The sequence below is a fragment of the Quercus suber genome, unplaced genomic scaffold (genome assembly GCF_002906115.3).
Source record: "Quercus suber isolate HL8 unplaced genomic scaffold, Cork oak 2.0 scaffold_294, whole genome shotgun sequence".
Classification (NCBI taxonomy): Eukaryota; Viridiplantae; Streptophyta; class Magnoliopsida; order Fagales; family Fagaceae; genus Quercus; species Quercus suber.
Window position 1 is genome coordinate 655,849 of NW_027069750.1, and position 18,867 is coordinate 674,715.

Here is an 18,867-nt window from a genome sequence, read left to right on the forward strand (position 1 = left end):
GCTTTTGTTGAGGACATTACACATATAGCAGGATTCAGGCCAAAAAGAAAAGGAAAGACCAATTAATTTCACTATCAAAAGTTTTTGCTTCCATCATGCAAAATTTGTACTAAGCCCATGGTTTTCTTTTTTTGATAAGTAACTAAGCCCATGGTTTTCAAACCACATCAATGTTTCTAATTCAATTATCATTATGTTACTCTAAGCTTGGTAAAATACGTTTGGTTGATGCTAATTAATTTGTAACAGGCTAATCATCATGAATAAGGTTTGTAGCTTTTATATGTCCTAGTTGTGGGCATGCATGGTCAAGTTGTTTAGCTAGTTTTATATGGCCTAATAATTTTGGGCATGTATGATCACCATTTTAGTCATTGTTGATAGCTGGGAAATACACTTCATATTTGGCCAACAATTTTTCCATTTATGTTTTGCCCAACACCTGGCTGTTACCTGGTCGGTCAAATTAGGCAATGATCATAGGATAGAGTTTTCCTCCAAACTAGTTTAGAGGAAAGTTCCTTCAATCCACTATGTGTCAACTTGCAAAACTATCCGCGTGTACTTTTTTGAGTCACATGACTACTTGTTTAAATGATTTAATAAATCATGTGATTAATTCTTGTGGATGGTCTTATGAACAGCCATGTAATAGATGATCTGGTTTTGAGGAGAACTTTGTCCATGCTTATATGGGTGGTTTAAATTAGTCATGGAGCTGCCTACTTTCATAATAAAAATGAATCCTTATCATATGAAAATGTGGGTTGTTTACTGCTTTAGTTATGTTGGAAGTGCTCTTACTGTGTCAGTCAGTGGTAGCAACAAAAAATAGGGCAACAGGAAGTCAGTGGAAGGAGTTTCTTGCGAAAAGGATGTTATTTGTGAAGGCAACCCATAAATAGGTTGTGTTTGCCTTGTGGCTAAAATTTGTCAAAATCAGGGTCAGTCTGTCAGATGGGTACTAATGTAGAAAATTATGTCTTATTCTGTTCTGCACGGTCTGTAATTTGTTAAAGAGTATCAGTTGACATAGTTTTGTGACTTTTGTCTCAGAAAAATCTTAACATAGGTGAATTAGCAAAGAATGAACACTCATGTATGAATGGACAAGTCCAACTATTCAAGGAAGGTCCCAGAGTGCGTCGGTGTGAGTCAAACTTCTGCTCATTAAATGGGATGGAGGCAATGACACAACCATATCATTCTGGTGATGGATACTCAAGGTTATCTCAGAGCTCTTACATCTCAATTGTTGGAGGAATCTGTCTGTCCATGACTACCAGTAAAGGTGAGATCACCTGTTGGATGTGATCTTCCCATATGATCTTATCTCAGTTGCTTGAATACTTTTTTGTTATATATCCCATATGTGATATAAAGATTTATTTTATCTGGTTATCATGATAACAGTGCAGCGCAATGACAATTGTGTATTTGTGTTAGACCTCACTTATAGAGTTACACTTAACTTTAAAATTTTTTTGAAACTTTTGTTAATTGAGTTTTTAATCAGAGTGGTGTTTAAATTTCTTGAAACTGTGATAATAAAGTTTACCCAATAGTAAATTATCTTAACAATTTTAAGAGCAAAATGCAAAAACATCCTTCCAACGTCAAGTGTATTGCAAACTTTAATTTTTGAAAATTTAAATCATAAGGTTCCACAAAGTGTGAAATTGATCCTTCCATTTCATTAGTGGATAAAAATTATATATATAAATATAATTTGGAAGTTGGAAGAAGCAAATTAATTTATCCTTGGAGAGAGATGTGCTCTAAGAGTTCGTTTAAGAACAACTTATTTAGCTAAAACTGAAAACTTTTTGCTGAAAATATTGTAGATAAAGCTAAAAGCTAACTGATATAATACAATGGAACTCATAAATAATGCTAAAAAGTGTAATAGGATGCATGAATAGTAGCAAAAATAAGTTGAACAATAGTAAAAATAAACTAAATAGTAAAAAAAAGCAACATTTTCCAGCCAATGTCAAACGCAACCTAAGGGTGTGAGGTGGTCTTTTTTTTTTTTTTTTTTTTTTAACATGTTTATAATAAGTTTGCTTGATTTTATTTTGTTTGGTTGCTAAGAAAATAGATGGTGAAGAAATTGATGAGTTCGATCAAACTAAATTGTGGCTTTTTATTATTATTTTTTATATACAAGAAAAAAATTCTACTCTACACTCTATAAGTACTTATATTTGTAGAGTAATCATCGCATTAAAGGTGTGCGATTGTAAAAAATATAAAAAAAATTAAAAAAAAAAAGACTGAATTGTGGCTTTCTTAATTGGTACAATATTGTTCTATATGGGTGTATTGATTAATGAACATTTTAGTAACGGACATTTTAGTATTAATAGGGTCCGTTTGGATTGAACTTGTTGTTGCTGAAACTGAAAACTGAAAACTAAAAACACTATAGCAAAATAATTTTTAAATGTGTGAATAGTACCATAGGACCCATTTTTAATATTTTTTATTGGGTGAACAATGCGTAAACAGTAATTTTTGTCTCCTGCATAGTGAACCCATGTGAGGTGACTGTTCACGCGCAGGAAAAAAAAAAGAAGAAGAGAAAACGTTGAAATGATAAACGTGGACGCCGAATCCAAACGCCCTCATAGTGCACAATTAAATTTTTTTTTTTAAAGGACTTCATATTGAATTATTTTTTTTAATTTAATAAGGGGGACAATTTGTAGATTATCAATTAAGGGGACATTAATCACTTTTGTAATATAGAGGAAGATTGACATTGATCAGATAACTTAGAGCCAAAGTGCAATTATCTATCATAATTTAATATGTAAGCACTAATAATTATGTAGTACTCCTGAATTACATGTTTTCAAACAAATGCTGAGCCTCACAAATTGAATTCATGGTGTGATCCACAGTTTATTTTTATTTCTTATTTTTTGATGAAAAAAAAAATAGTTTAATTAATATACAAACACAATAATAAATAAATAATGGGAAATGCCTATTAGTAACTATCATTAGCCTCTTTTTTTAGATTCTAAATGTATAATTATTGAATTTTATATTTCAAAAAAAAAAAAGAGAGAAAAAATATATATGTTAAATTTTTCTGTATTATATATAGGATCCGGTTAATGTATTCCCTTAGGGCACACATTAATTATTCATAGAAATTTTTTATGAGAAATTGAAAAAACTGTCAAAACAGTTAATCACTTTTTCACTTTCTTATAAAAAATTTCCTAAAATAGTTTGCTAACATATGCCCTAAACATACGTTGGTAAAACCCTTATATATAAATTATGTAGTATCAATATAAAAATAAAATATATATCTATATCTATACTATTATTTAAAGAGCTTCTTCTGTTTGAATTCCTTAATTTTGATGTCCAAAATACCCTCAAATTTACCAATTTATAACGTTTAAATAATAAGGTCAGACATGTAAAATTATCAATTTAAAAATTCCTAAATTTTAGATAAATTTGAAAAAATATTGCCCACAAAATAGGGATACTCCCACCAAGTCACTTATTCTAACACATGTTTCTAATATTTTATTCTTAAAAAAAAAAAAAAAAAAAACTCCCATTTAGTAAAAAAAGAAAAAGAAAAAAAAGAACACAACTAATGAAATACCCTTAATTTAATAAACGCCTATCTTTATCTCTAAATCATAAGAAATGGTTTAAATTCTTAAATTGATAAAAATTGAAAACAAAAAAAACCTAATGAAAAAATCCACGTTGTATCAAAAAATTATCTATCACGTTCTATTTTGAAAAAAAATATATATATATATATATATATATCCTACTTATTGTTAAAAAAAAAAAAAAAAAAAAAAAAAAAAAAAAAACCCTACCCTAGCCACCCTTTTTTTTTTCAAATTCAAAGTTTAAAAACAATATAAGTTTTAGATAACTTCACATTTAAAAACTCAAGTAAAATATGCTAAAATTTTAGATAAAACTACCACTCTTCCACAATCACAAGTTATTTTTCCTTTATCTAAATGCAAGTTACATGGAGTTATATTCCAACCATAATGATAACCACTCATGAGAAGAATTATCCAAATTAATTCATGGCCATGTCAAAGGTTACTTCCGCACTAGGTTAGAATTTGCTTAATTTGCGATTTATACATGTGAGTTTGTCACTTTGTCTTCAATACAGTTCGATCAATAACATCTTCTAGGGATTTTTGTGATATTTTCTTTACTGGGTAAACAATTGTGGGAATTACTTTTGTTTTTTATTATTATTATTTTTTTTTTTTTGAATTGTGCAACAAACAGATTATGAGTAAGATTGCTTTTCAACACCATTAAAGTCCAATACCCTTTAAACAATGAGTGTCCTTTTATGGTCGTGGTATTTAGTTTACTGTGTTAACAATTGTGGAGATTTTACTTTCTTCTTCTTTTTTTAAATTAATTTTGCAATTGGAGTCTAATACACTTCATAGGGGGAGTAACACATGAGATTGTAGGGTCAAGTTCTTATTTACTTTTTTCTATTCTTTTTTTTTTTCTCTCAATTTAGAATTTTAGATTATATTTTCCATTTTTCAATTAATTTGTTTTGGATGTATACATTCCTCTTCTACATTGGGGGTTCTAAAGTCAAATGTAAAAGGTGAATCATTACTACCAAATGCAATTGTGTTTATTTATTTATTTATCTACATTGCTACATTTTCTAACAACAAAAACATATAGGCGTGTAATGAAAAAATTATTTCAAACACTAATCATGAGCCTATGTATTTTTATGATTGAAAAATGTAATAATTTTAAATTATAATAAATACAAATTATTAACTTAAAAAAAAAAATAGAAGATTTGGAGACTAGTTATATTAAAATAGATAGGAATTTACAACCATATAATTATGGGGCCGGCGAGTTTTAAAAAATTCGATATGCCAAAATATAATAAGAGACTATTCCAGGACGGAATTGTGGGGCCTGTCGGCAAAAGCAATTGTCTTTTTTGTGCTGTCGCAAATAGTTTGCGCTATCTTGCGCCAAGAGGATGTTAGTGCCCATTTGGCTTGGGCTGATTTGCTGAAACGCACGTTTGCGTTTTAATTTTTGTTTTTTTTCTTTTTCACGGGTTTCAGACTTTCAGTCTTTTTTACTGTTTATTACTGTTGAGTAGCAGTAATATTTGACTTTTTCATACAAATTTTACTGTTTATAGACTCATAAATTTCACTTTTCAACAATTTTTTTATTAAAAATGAGTCTAATAGTACTATTTACACATTTAAAAATTATTTGCTACAGTATTTTTTAATTTTTAATTTTTAGTTTTCAATTTTCAGTTACATCCAAACGGACCCAGACTCAACCCCCCTCTTTGTGGGTCAGGAGCCGAACTAGCAAAACGTCAATTGCTTTCCTAATAGTAATATTGGGCAGAATGACAAAAGACAATTATTTTCCCAAGAGTTTCTTTTACTCTATGGATATGCAACATATTCCATTGTCTTTTTGCGCCAGCGCAATATAGCGCCCAAATAATTGAATGAGAGCAAAACTTTACCCCATCTTGGACCAGCCACTATTTTCTTTTTGCACTAGCGCAAGATAGCACACAAATATATCCCATGCATCACTCGCATCCTCTGCTTTCATTCCTTCTCCGGCTTCTCACACTGTTTACATTTTTTGCACAACGTCCCTCGCTCTTCCTAATTCCTATACCTGACAATTCTAGGCAATCGTCTCCTCCTATGGCAAGGTAACACTAGCTAGCTAAAGTTATATGTGTGAGTTCCTTATCTGTAATATTGATACTTTGTTTTTTTTTTGGGCAACAGCTTGCATTTCAGCGTTAAAGATGTTACAGAAATCGTGACCCTCATGATTCTCATTCTTAAACTCATTGCTAAACTCGGCAAGTGTATAAGATATTTCAGAAGAGGTGGTTGGCGGCAAGACGGCACTACCAACAACAAAATGGGTAATGAATCTGACAACTCTATTGTAGCCTCTGTTGAAGCTTCTACATTTGCAGGAAAATGGTAGAGACAAGTTTTTCTTGGGGCCGTTATACTGTCCTTGTAGTTGTAGATGTAGTACCATGGGCCCAAGAATGGGTTTTGTTCCTGATCTTCTCAGTCGGCCTTTTCTTATGCACTGTGTTTCCTTAATAGGTTCATCTGGGGTGTGGATTTTATAGTTTGTGTTGTGGCTGTTGATTAAAATTTAATCTCATTCATCCCCATCCAAAAAAAAAAAAAAAACAAGAAAAGAAAAGAAAATTGAGATGTGAGATTGGTGGATCTACTTATTGTTTTGTAAATTTCTCAACAAAAAAAAAAAAATCACTTCTTATTTTGTAATGTTTTTGTTTTTAGCTGTAAAACTCGGTGATGTTTATCATGCATGCATGCCAATATGTATTATTGGATTATTATGCTAGTGTATGCCCAGTCATAGTTGTCAAAATCCCAATCTAGATCTTACAATCCTACTATTTTACAATCTCACTTGCCCAAAATGATCCGGATCTTTCAAGGATCTTACCAATCGTTCAGGATCGTACAGATCTATCAATTCCAAATGATCCTAGTTTTTTGTAATATTCTTTAACTTCCCAAAATGTTTAGTTAGACCTAAATAACATCTCAATAAACCAAATTTTGCTATTCTAATGTATAGAGATAACAGTGTTAGTTGAACCAAAAGAAAAATAACATCCCAAGAGAATGTCACATTTCAAAATTTTTGACCTCCTTAAATGGTACTTACAAATAGATATAATGATGCATGATAATTACATCAAATAAATGCAATTTTTTTTTTGTTTTTTTTTTTTTTTTATGAATGTATAATTTATGTTATTATTTAACATACTAATTTATTTATTTATTTCTCAAATAATGTACGATCTTATAATTCACGATCCGATCTTACGACCCATGTTCCCACCTATCTCTCACAATCTTACGTAGGATCCCGATTTTTACAACCATTTGACCAGCCCATTTGAATTGATCTAAATTGGCAAAGTTCTATTACAGATTGGGGTTTTGTTTTTTTTTTTTTTAATTATTTATTTTTATTTTGCAAAAGATTTTGGTTTTTCTTTTTGTAAATTGGACCCCAAAAGAATATTTTTGAAGGGCTAAGATTTATGTAAGATTGTAAGGTAGTTGCTGGATTTTGTCATCTTATTAAGCCTGAATTAAATTTGGCCTAGGATTGGGTCAAGAAGGGGAGGTAATTTAGGGCTTGTGCAAACTTGACCAAGTAGTGCATTTCAATATTGGTTGTTGAGTACTATGGGCCCAAAACTGGGCTTTGTTCCTGATCTTCTCAACCGGATCCTTTGTTGTGTTGTGTCCTTTTTGAAGGCTTCCTCTAGTATGCGTATTGCAATTGTGTAGTTTGTATTTGTGGTTTTCTTGTTATATTAGAATAAAATTTATTCCCAATTGTCCAAAAGAGTTACATAATTTGAGATATGCACGTTCTATTCATTTCAGATTTGGATATACTGACTTGATTATATCATAACTTGAGAATAACATGAAATTTGGGATGAATTGAGTTAACACATAGAACTTATAACCTGAAGAAAATCATAATTTTTGAAAATTTTTAGTTACTTTAAATTTAAAGCCAAAGTGGTGAGGAAATTAATTATGTTTGGCCAAATTTGTTGGGTCCCTTAGTGTTTGGTTTTAGGCTTAAAAACTTTCAAGTACGACCAACATCGTTAAAATGATTTTGGAGTAATTAATCCAAATTTACAAGAACTTTATTTTGAGACCCATGATGTGTTTCATAATTTCATTACTTATATTTGATGGTTTAGGCTATAAATTTATGAAGGTCGTGATGTAAATCGCTTAGGAATTTGCTTTGGTTCCATTTAATTATCCAAAAAAATTTGTTTATTGGTTGGTTAACTGTAAGCAACAGACTCTCCGCACGAGATAGAAATTGTCTTGAAAGTAGAGATTATCTCTCTTCTTTGAATGTTCTTTCACTTGAAGAGTTTGGGATGACATGATAAAGTTGTGTCTAGTTTCAAATGCTCAGTTTGTGTGAGAAGACTTGATTGTTGAGAGGCTAGAGAGTTAAAAGGGAAGGGGCTTAGAGTAATAAGTTGCAAACATGCTTGGTGGTCAACGGTCTACCACATTTAGTTGCAAAGGAATGTCACAGTTCATGAAGATAAAATTTGAATTGAAGAGTAGCTCAAGAGAAGCATCGATCATTAAGGATGTCAAAGCAAGGGTGGGGTTTCAAACCAAGTTCTTTCAAATGCTACTATCTGTTGTAATTGGGGATTGTTCCAAATGGTCTTTTAATTTGATTCTAGAACTCTAGTTCTGCCATGTTTTGTCAAAGTGTTATTGTGCTGTCCATCTGTATAGATGTGTTGTTTAGTTGTTAGTGCAATTTTTCTTTGCCACTTGCTTTGGCTTCTTTTGGTATTGCAGTTAAATTTGTAATTTGGTCGTTGTAGCATGGAGGTTTCCTATGTTGGTGTCTTCCTTTCTCTGGTTTGAGAGTTTTCATTATATACTATGTTTTTTTTTTTTTTCTTTCAATAAATGTAAGTTTGATTACTAACAAAATAAATAAATCACTTAGGAAATATAAGTATCAATTTACCTAATTTTGGGAAAACTAGGTCATACTCCATTTAGACAACAAGGTGATGGATTTGGTTGAGTTTTGATAGTCTTGATATCAAATTTCGATATTGCCATTTTAAGTGTGGAACCAAGTACGTATCAATAGTTAAATCCTTATATCATTTTTATTGCCTCGTATTCTCTTAGATATAAATAGATATTGGCATGTTTATTTTCACCGAGTCATCTAATCCTATATTAGGTTTTGCTTTATATTGTTTGGGGCTTTCGACATAAAAATCGTTTGTTGATTTGAAGTAAATTGGACTTTAGATAATGATTCCTCTCAAGATATTATATTATATATGTATAATTGGAAAGAAGATTTGCTAAATAGTGAATCTTTTATGTAAAAGTTCTTTCCATTCATAGTTATCTATTTTATCTCTCTCTCTCTCACACACACACACACACACACACACATATATACATATATATATATCATGATATTGTTAAAGAAAAAGAAAATAGTTTATAATAATAGTCTAGACTATAATCCTTGCCAACACAATGCTAAGATTTGGTCTTTGGATAAAATATTATTTATTGCGGTGTGGTGCATTGTTATTGTTATTGTTTGCTCTTCAAAACCATTGTTATTATTTTCTCTTTTGAGTTACTGTTATATCTTACCTCATTGAGGTTATCGTTTGCCATGAGATTCACTTGCCAGTTGTTAAGAATGTCTTCGATGGTTAATATTTTATACACTACTTACTGTTTATTGTTGTTGACAAATTGTTTGTGAAAAACAACTTTACTTTTAAGTGCATTACTATATGTTATTATAAGTGGTTTATCCAATGATGAAGTAATGTTCCTATAATTGAACTGTGGCTTATTGAAATTGGTTAAATCTTTTAAGAGAGCATTTGTTTATTTAACAAGTTATATGTTTTTCACTGTACAGGTCCAAAATAATTTTCACTGTTTCTACTAAATTACTTTCATACTATTGATAAATATTTTGTAAAATTTAATACATTGTCCATTATAATGTGTATTTTCACTTGACAATATCATGTGATGTAATCTCTTGTTCAGCTGTTAGCTCATCCCCTTTTTCTACCATTTTCAGATTAGTGCAGTGGACTCTCTCAATGAAATAAATTGATGACTGTTGGAGGTACGATTTGAAGTCTGCATGTGTTTCCCTATGGCTTCATCTTGTGTGTGTATTGTATGGTTTGTATTGTGGTGTTGTTATGCTAAATAAAATTTGATATGTGAGATTGGCAGCCTTGCTTCTTGTTTTGTAACGTGTTAACTTGTAAAACTCTGAAGTTTTCTGGAGTGTGTGGCTTAAGTCTTAATAAAAGTATTGTTTTTATTATTGATTATGTGTATGACCACACCATTTGTGTTCATCAAATTGGCTAATTTTTATCATGGATTGTGGGTTTTTTGTTAGAAGTGTTACGTCTACAATATTTTTATAACAAATCATAAGTGATAAGTTATTATTAGTTTTAATTTGAATCTATAACTCAAATTACTTTTTTGCCCACTCATAACAACCAATAACAACCCATTACTTAGGATCTGTTGTGAAACTATTATACACATAGTATTTTTTTTTTTTTTTTTGGTGCAAAGATTATGCCTTTTTTGTAAGGTGGGCCAAAAGATTATTTTAAGGGGGTGGGTGAAGATTTATGTAAGATTGTAATAGGAAGTTGCTGAATTTTTTGATATTGTTAAGTCAATTTGGGCTAAGATTGGGCCTAAAAAGAGCTAAAGCTAGGACTTGTATATATAAAAGATAAATATAATAAAAATATAACCATCTTGTCTTTAGGAGTCTTTTTTTTTTTTGGTAAACAATTTTATGAGAGTCCCCAAAATACTAATGATTCTCATTAAAAAAGAATATATAATAATTCTCTATAATAAAGTCATGCTTGGGTGGGTGTCTCGGAAAAAAAGAAAAAAAAAAGTCATACTCATACAGTACTGATAGATAGATATTAAGAAAGGGAAGAGAGAGAGAGAGAGAGAGGCGAGAAGAAGAAAGAGATGACTCGGGGAAAGCAGAAGATCGAAGCGCAGAAACGAAATGCGGAGAAGAATCAGAAGGCAAAAGGGTCTCAGTTTGAGGCCAGAGCCGTTGCTCTCAAAGTCACCTGTCCAATCTGTAAGGTATCCTCTCTCCGACGACCCAGATCTGCCTTAATCAACTATTCTTACTCTTATTCTTATGCTTATGTTTGAGATTATCTATGATGAATATTGGAAAAAAAAAAAAAAGAAGGAAGTAGAACTTGGTACAAAGTGAAATTATGATTTTCTCTCCTGGCTCCTGATTTCACTCTTTTCTCTCAAAGTCCTCAATCCTCTCTTTCAAAATCAAACCCTTCTTTTTGGGGGGAGGTGTTATGCTAGGCAGTATATGGTACTTTGTGTTGGGCCATAAACCCTTTGTACTACTTCCTACTAGTGTTATTTTAGGTCTTCTTATAGACCTAAAATGGATAGGACTACCTTAAAGTACTTAAGGGATGTTAAAGTGATTATATATATGTGACAGTCCTGTAACTAGTGTGAGAACAAATGGAGACATCACAAGTGAGTTTCCTCTGTCAGTAAGTTTGCATCAAGGGTCAACTTTTAGCCTATATTTCTTTGTACTGGTTGTGGATGAGCCTACTAGATCAATTCAGAATGAAATTCCTTGGTGTATGGTTTTTACTTATGATTTTAGTTGATGAGACTAGACATTGAGTCATGCAAAGTTGAAGATTTATGGGGATGCTTTAGGTTAAGTAGGACTAAAATAGAGTGCACGGAGTGTTAGTTTAGTAAAAGTAGAAACAATGATGTAGGGGTTATCAAACTTAATGTTCAGGAGATATTAAAGAGTGCATACCTTCAGTATCTTGGATCAATAATTCATAAAGATGTATAGACTATAGATTGAAGAGAATGTGAATTATAGGATAGGAGCTAGGTGGATAAAATGGAAAAACATATAAGGGGTATTGTGTGATCGTAGAATACCTATGAAGTTAAAGGCAAAATTTAATGAGACTACACTGAATTTCTATAAGACTACTGTATAACTAGTTGTAAGATTAGTTATACTCTTTGGAAATGAATGTTGGGCTATTAGGAAGCAACATGTTCATAAAATAAATGTAGTTGAAAAGGGAATATTAGGATGGATAAGTGGATAATGCATACAATAAAGAGTTTAAGGAAAAACAAGATTAAATATCAAAAGATTCAAGAACTTTGTTCTAGTTTCTATTTGGGGCTTCTTGGATTCTTTCATAGGCTACTTTAGTTATTATTGAGTCTTAGTATCAAGTTTCTTTTGGTTGGAAAGTTGTTGGTTCAATTTAAAAAAGGTTTTAACTCAACTAAAGGGTAGTTTGGTAATTTCAAAATTTCTGGACTATGTTGTAGTGGGTTGTTTTAGAGGCCAATGAGTCTTATTTTATATTTTAGTCCTCTATCGATTTTGTTTAGAAGTTTAATTACTTTTATTATTATTGGGAGTCAAAGTCTTCTTAGGAAAATGTTATCTAGGAGTCCTAGTCCTTTTGGGAGTGGTGTTGGCAATAGCCTATAAGAGTGCTTTTATGTATTCAATAAAAAAATAGAAGTAGAGAGATTGAATTTAATAAAATTCCAACAGCTATTTTAAGCTTAGAGGGTGATTGCCTTATCCTTCCAAAGTGTGGTCAATTAAGAAACCTAGGTGTTACTGCCTATAGTTTATTTTTCTTTGTTTCTTGCTTTATTCACTGGTTTAACACCAAAAAGCGGATTTTTTTGGCATTTAACATTATTTTCGGAACATTTTAGTTAGTTGCCAAGTTTGCAAAATTATCTAGTAAATTAGCATCTCAAGGCTCTGAAACTCGAGTTCAATGATGAAACTCGAGTTCCAAGTGGTGGTAATCTCATGTGGAAGAAAAAATCCACCATTGGATAGGGCTGTACCCAGATCTGTTCTCCAGATCTTCTTCTTCTTCTTCTTCTTCAGATATTCTTCTTCTCCTTGTTTTCTCTATGAAAACTCAAGTCTTAAAGGCTCGAGTTTTGTCACAGAACTTGAGTTTTTGAGATTCGAGATGCTAGTTACAAAATAGTATCAAAAACTTGACAACTAACGAAATTGTTAGGGAATTGATGCTAAATGCCAAAAAAAAACCTCCAAAAAGCCATCAAACTCATTCAAAATCCAATATTTTTGTTATCTAACCCTACTGCTGTAAGACAACAAAAATTTGTCGCGACATGGAAAAAAGAAAAAAGAAAAAAGAAAAGAGAAACCATAAAAATCACATAGGATTCAACACCTAGGGTTGCTTGGAGGCAGCCGCAAGTAGGATAGAAAACCTTTAAGAGTCAATACCTAGGTTTGGCAAGAATTAGCACCAGACCATTGAAAATATTCCAAAATAAATTTTTTTTTTGATAAGTAACTTAAAGGTTTATTGAAAAAACACAGCCCCGTACATAGGAAATGTACGAAAGAGGCAAGAACATCAAGAAAACAAAGTACAATGATCAAGCAACCTAGAAAGGGAAATACAAGAAAAAGAAGGTAAAACCAAACACCATTCGAGAAGAGTAGAAAATAAAAAGACTTAAACTCAAGAATGGACCGCTCACGATCCTCAAAGCTTCTCGAATTCCGTTCCCGCCAGATACACCACATCAAACAGTGCGGCACAATCCTCCAAATAACTAAATTACGATGTCGCCTGAAGTTGCAAGACCAGCAATCCAACAAATCCGCAACCCTTTGCAGGATCACCCAACAAATACCAAATAAGCAGAAGATCAAAACCCTAATTCTAGTTGACATAGGAAATCTAAATTATTGAATTACAAAAATGCCTTTGACCCTAGGAAATTAAATACTAATAATGTAATTAACTACTAAGATCCAAAATAAAATTCAATGCCCATAAAAATACAATTGACTTTCAAAAAGGAATAAGAAAAAATTAAAAAAAAAAAAAAATTCTCTCTCTCCCTCGCATCACCTACTTAAACCCTTAAACATCAAACTCTATTCAAGAACCTTTCAAGATCTAATCAAGAAGAAAAATAGTATACAAAATGAACAAGTTTGTTTAAAGATAGGGATAGCTCTTATTGATGAAAAGATGAAGGAGAATCACATGAGATGATTTGGTCATGCGCAAAGGATACTAATTTTAATGCATTATAGACTGATGTTAATGCATTAGTTAGAAAAGAATGATATGATTTTGATCAAGAAAAAGAATAGAGGTAAAGGATTAAGGATAAGGAGGTGAGAAAGAGTGTGATATTGAATAGGAGTAAACAAGAATATATACATGTCTACCCGGATTAGTTTATTATCTATAGTTGACTTAAAAGTTTTGAGACTAAGGCTCATTTCTATCAATGGTCCAAATTTTTCATGAAATCAAAAGATTTAAAACTTTAATTTCTCTTGCAAACCCAAAATAGAACACTGTTAAACCTTCTTTTATCTCAACGATCATGGAAACAAAGGTTGGAAGATGGAAATAAGGAAAAAGAAAGAAGAGCAAACAAGCTGATGCAAGAAAAAGGTTGGAAAATATAAATAAGGAAAAGAAGAGAAGAGCAGGACAAATACCAGGTTTCACCACCTAGAATATGTATGGAACCCTAAGCTTCATAGGGTGCTTGGAATCACCACCAAGGTTGTTCCTATTTTCCAACCTTTGAACTGCAACACAAATCCTAAGAAAGCCAAATATTTTTCTCAACCATCATTAACCAAACCCTTAGCAAGCCAAAGACTTCATTTTATACAATCATTCTTGGCAAGATTTGCTTCTACAATAAGTATTCTTCCTTCTCATCTTCCTTATTAAGATCGATTTATAAGAAGTGGTAACCATCACCACAACACCGCTCTCCATTTCCCCGCAACAATGTGGAGTTGATCTTGGTTACAAACAGAAGGTTAAGGCATGTGTTATTTTCCAGACATATTTTAAAATATTTGGGTCTCAAGTTTTGGTTGGTGGTGTTTGATCCCTGGCTAGTTTTGGTGGGGTGTTAATTCTTTGCTACATACTCAACGAATCCAATATATGATGTCTAGTGACTACAAATTTAATGTGGTATTTCTTTTGACTGAAAGCCCTCACCACTTACCAAATGCAGCAAACCATATATACTGTCTTTCTGATCATTTTCTTCCACTATGGAATAGAGGAAAAAAGAAAACACTGCTCTTTACCGCCAATTATGCTTTGAAAAAGTCTGGTGTTTTTCTTTCTTTCTTTTTTTGGTTTGGGGGGGGTTTTTTTGGGGGGGGAGTGGAGCACCCTAGGAAATAGGAAGGGAAGATTGCATTGGCTACGTGATTGACAGTAAAAAAAAAAAAAAAAAAGAGGAGATAAAATTTTGTTTTTATGTTGTTTGATCATTAATAGCATGTTTGGATGTTTAAAAAAGGAGGGGGAGTAGAGTAGAAGGAGGGAGAGTAATGCAATTACCTTGTTTGGAAGTTTTTTAAAGAATGAGGGGGAGGGGTTTGGAGGAGTTTGGAGGGGTTTAGACTCCCTCTAGCCTCCCAATTTTAATTCCCCCAAATTGGAGAGATTTGGAGGGGGAGTAAAGTACATAAACTATTGACCAAGTAAATTACCTAATTTACCCTTATTATATTAACAAAATTACACAAGGGGAATGACTAATTACTCCCTTCCCCTTTACTAATTTTAAAAACATCCAAATAAGGTGGAGGTGAATCATTCTCCTCTACTCTCCTCCCCACTACTCCCCTTTCCTCTACTTCCCTCTACTCTCCTCCCTCTCTAAACTTCCAAACAAGCCATAATGGTTTTTGGAATGGCAAGTTGTGCTGCTTGATCAGGGAATGTGACTGCTGTTTTATTTGAACTAAGTTTGTTCAAAAATAAAAAATAAAAATAAAAAAAGAATACTATAGGAATTTGACATGAAGTGCTAGGGTTACTTTTCTCTGAAGCTGTCACCTCATTACCGTTAACAGAAGTTATATTGCTGGGTTGAGAATTACTGACAGAAAAATAAAAAATAAAAAGATGCAGGATTGAGATATTTTTTGAATGGTTTTATGGACAGACTTGTTATTTTAAGGGGTATTTTTGGATATTACTTCTATAATAGATCATCTTTCATTGATATGTAATAAACCATTGATGCTGAAAACAAGATGGTTTGTCAATTGTCTAGTGCCTAAAATTTTGGAAGCAAACTAGACTCATTTCATTTGAGGGGAAGTGTCCTCATTTTTGACAGTTAAAAAGAATTTGGGGAAAAAAATGCAATAACACTCTCTGAACTTTGGGTTAAAATCAAATTGACTCCATATTCTTCAAATTTGAAATTAGAAAATCCTTAGATTATGGAAATGAGCAAAATTGGTCATTCCCTCGCATTTCAACTTACTCAATGGACAGAAAATTCTATCAAGTGCTATGCACATGATTCAATATTTTTAGGGGTTTCTAATTTCAATTAGAAGAACATTAGGTAGTTTGATTTTGACCTAAATGCTGGTCTTTTTGCTTTTTTTTTTTCAAAGAATCATGTGTCATGATATGTGTTCACATCTGTTGTCACATGGCTGCAGATTTTCTACATTTCTTAGAATAAAGACTTAATTCTGATAGTGGTAAAGATAGTGCTGTTGTGTTCATCTGATTTTACAAATTTTTTACATGGGGTGGTGTTATTACACAAATTGTATTACACGAATTTTCACACTCCAAAAAAGAAAAACTGAAATCATGACTTGAAAGTCACGATTTAAAAACAATTGAAATTGTAACTTGAAGTCATGATTTTCAATTCATGTTTCAATTGTTTTTTGGGGTGTGTAAAATTGTGTAAAACAATTTGTGTGCAACAACATTTTCTCTTGCACATATACTTGGCGTTCTTTTATGTGATATGCTGAGCTACACTCTTGTGGTGAATTAAATTTTCAGGTGCAACTAGCAAATCAGAACCAACTTGGTGATCACTATTCCTCCAAACATCCAAAGGAAAAGCCTCCATCTGACTCAAGTTGATTTTATCTTTCATTGAAAAAAAAAGCATAAAACTGAAAAAAATAAAAAAGAAAACTCCTGTGTGCTGCCAGAACTTGTGCCAGTTGTGTATTACATGAATCAAATGTCTGGACCTTTGTATGAGTATAAATTGTAAAAACTAAAAAGTGTTTCTAAATCATTACTAGTGCACGTGTGGAAATTGATCTTGAAATTTTATGGCCTAAAGCAGCTTGTATCATTCTGGTCAGGCCAAATATATAGATATTGGCCATTGTGTTGTATCTACTATCTACTAAAGAGGCCATGCAACTCCACCATTCGGATTAGCTTTGGTTTAGTAATTCCACCAATGTGATTGTTATTGCAAGTGCTTGTAGCTTGATTGGTTGGCATTTCTTAGTGTTTTTATTATAAACATTGAGAGTTCAAATCTCCTCATTCCTAACTATCGAGTTATAAAAAAAGGGGTAAATTGCAAACCATACCCTAAAGTTTGGGGGTCTTTGAATTTTACACCTTGAAATTTCATACCATTGTAATAGTTGACCCATCTAGTAGTTTTTTTGCTGACATTTCAACAGAATACATAGCACATTGAGTAGTAAGTATCAAGAGTTGGACCAACAAACCACTACGCACCCTTAGTGTGAAAGTTACCTCACTAGTACAAAGTTTTTATGAGGTGTGAGGAGTAAAAGATAGGATTCAAGTTTCTATAAGGGAATTTCACGTATGCACTTATATTAGGTTGGATCAAAAGGTACCAAAAAAAATATAAATTGACAACTTCTTAGTCGCATATTCTTAGTGCTAGTAAAAAAGTTATATTAGTGGTGTTCCAATGTTGTGTAATTTATTTGGATATGTAGCAGTAGCGCTGCTCCTAAATTTATGGAGTGTTTTTATTTATTTATTTATTTATTTTATATAAGATAAAAATTCTACTATAGCTTAATTTAAGTGTTTATGTGTGTGAAGCTTTCTCTTGGAAACTTGAATCCTTGTCTTTACCCCTTCACACACCACGAGCACTTATACTTGTAGAGTAACCATCGTGGTAAGGGTGCGCAGTAGTGAGTGTTTTTATTTTGATCTTGATCTTGGAGTGTTTTAATTTTGGTTTTGATCTTTTCTAGTGTTTCGTTTTAGTCCTTGATTTTTTAGATACTATTTCATTTTTGTCATTATCATTATTTTCATCATAGAAAATGCTGAAGAGCCTAATAGATGACTTATGTGCCACTTGATTATAATAAAAATAATTAAGTACTACTAAAAATGCATCTTAGATTGCCAAAAAAAAAAAAAAAATCTTAGCCATTTGGCATTTATTTATTCTCTCTCTCTCCTCTAACAATGGCCTGGCAAACACTTCTCTATGAATCCCTTGAGAGAAAGAACTCCTAGTGAGGGTTTGAACTCTTAAATTGAGGTCCAGATTGGTTTGAACTCAAACTTTGGTTTGAAAATATTTGCAAACTCACAAAGGTGAAATAGAGATGTCACTAAAGATATCCCCACAATGTTGCTTTTTGTAATTCCTTCAAATCATCAACACCTCCATAATCATGAACCCACAACTCATCAACTAATAAAATTCTTGAGCGGTAGGTAGGGGTGTGTAGCCAACCCGCCAAAACCGGCCTGACCCAACCTAACCCGCTGGGTTGAGTTAGTTTTTAGAGCTTGGTGGGTTAGATTAGGTTACAATTTTTTTTTTTTGATAGCGGATCAGGTTATAAAATTCCAAATTCGCCAAACCCGACTTGACCCACTCATATATTTAATATATATTTAAAATATATTATATAATTAATAATTTTTTTCAAATAACTTGGTCTTCCTTCTATCCTATATAAAAACCAATATTAATGTATATTAGTTCATATATTAATGTATAACTGAGTTGGAATATTAGTTCATATATTAATGAATATTTTGTTTATCAACTCAGGTGGCAGATGCGATATATTTTTTTATGCTCAATTTAATAATAATAGTATAAAAAAAATTGTCCAACCCATAGGTTCAACCCGACCTATGTGGGTTGGGTTGGACTTATGTAATGGGTTGGGTTGGGTTGAAATTTTTTTAGATCTACCATGGTATGTTGAGTCTAAAAATCTCCTTAACCCGACCTAACCTGACTCATGCACACCCCTAATGGTAGGGTAGGTAGATTATGATTTGGT

General features: G+C 32.0%; 2 long non-coding RNA genes across 2 annotated transcripts; both read left to right on the forward strand.

The window, feature by feature from the left end:
• The first annotated feature begins 5,653 nt into the window (after positions 1–5,653).
• On the forward strand, positions 5,654–9,990 carry LOC136071213 (uncharacterized). Its single transcript, XR_010632517.1, has 3 exons — positions 5,654–5,746; positions 5,826–5,968; positions 9,736–9,990. It is a non-coding gene; the product is annotated as an uncharacterized LOC136071213 (long non-coding RNA).
• A 497-nt stretch (positions 9,991–10,487) lies between these two features.
• LOC112009359 (uncharacterized) lies at positions 10,488–16,886 on the forward strand. Its single transcript, XR_002882666.2, has 2 exons — positions 10,488–10,796; positions 16,610–16,886. It is a non-coding gene; the product is annotated as an uncharacterized LOC112009359 (long non-coding RNA).
• The last annotated feature ends 1,981 nt before the right edge of the window (positions 16,887–18,867 follow it).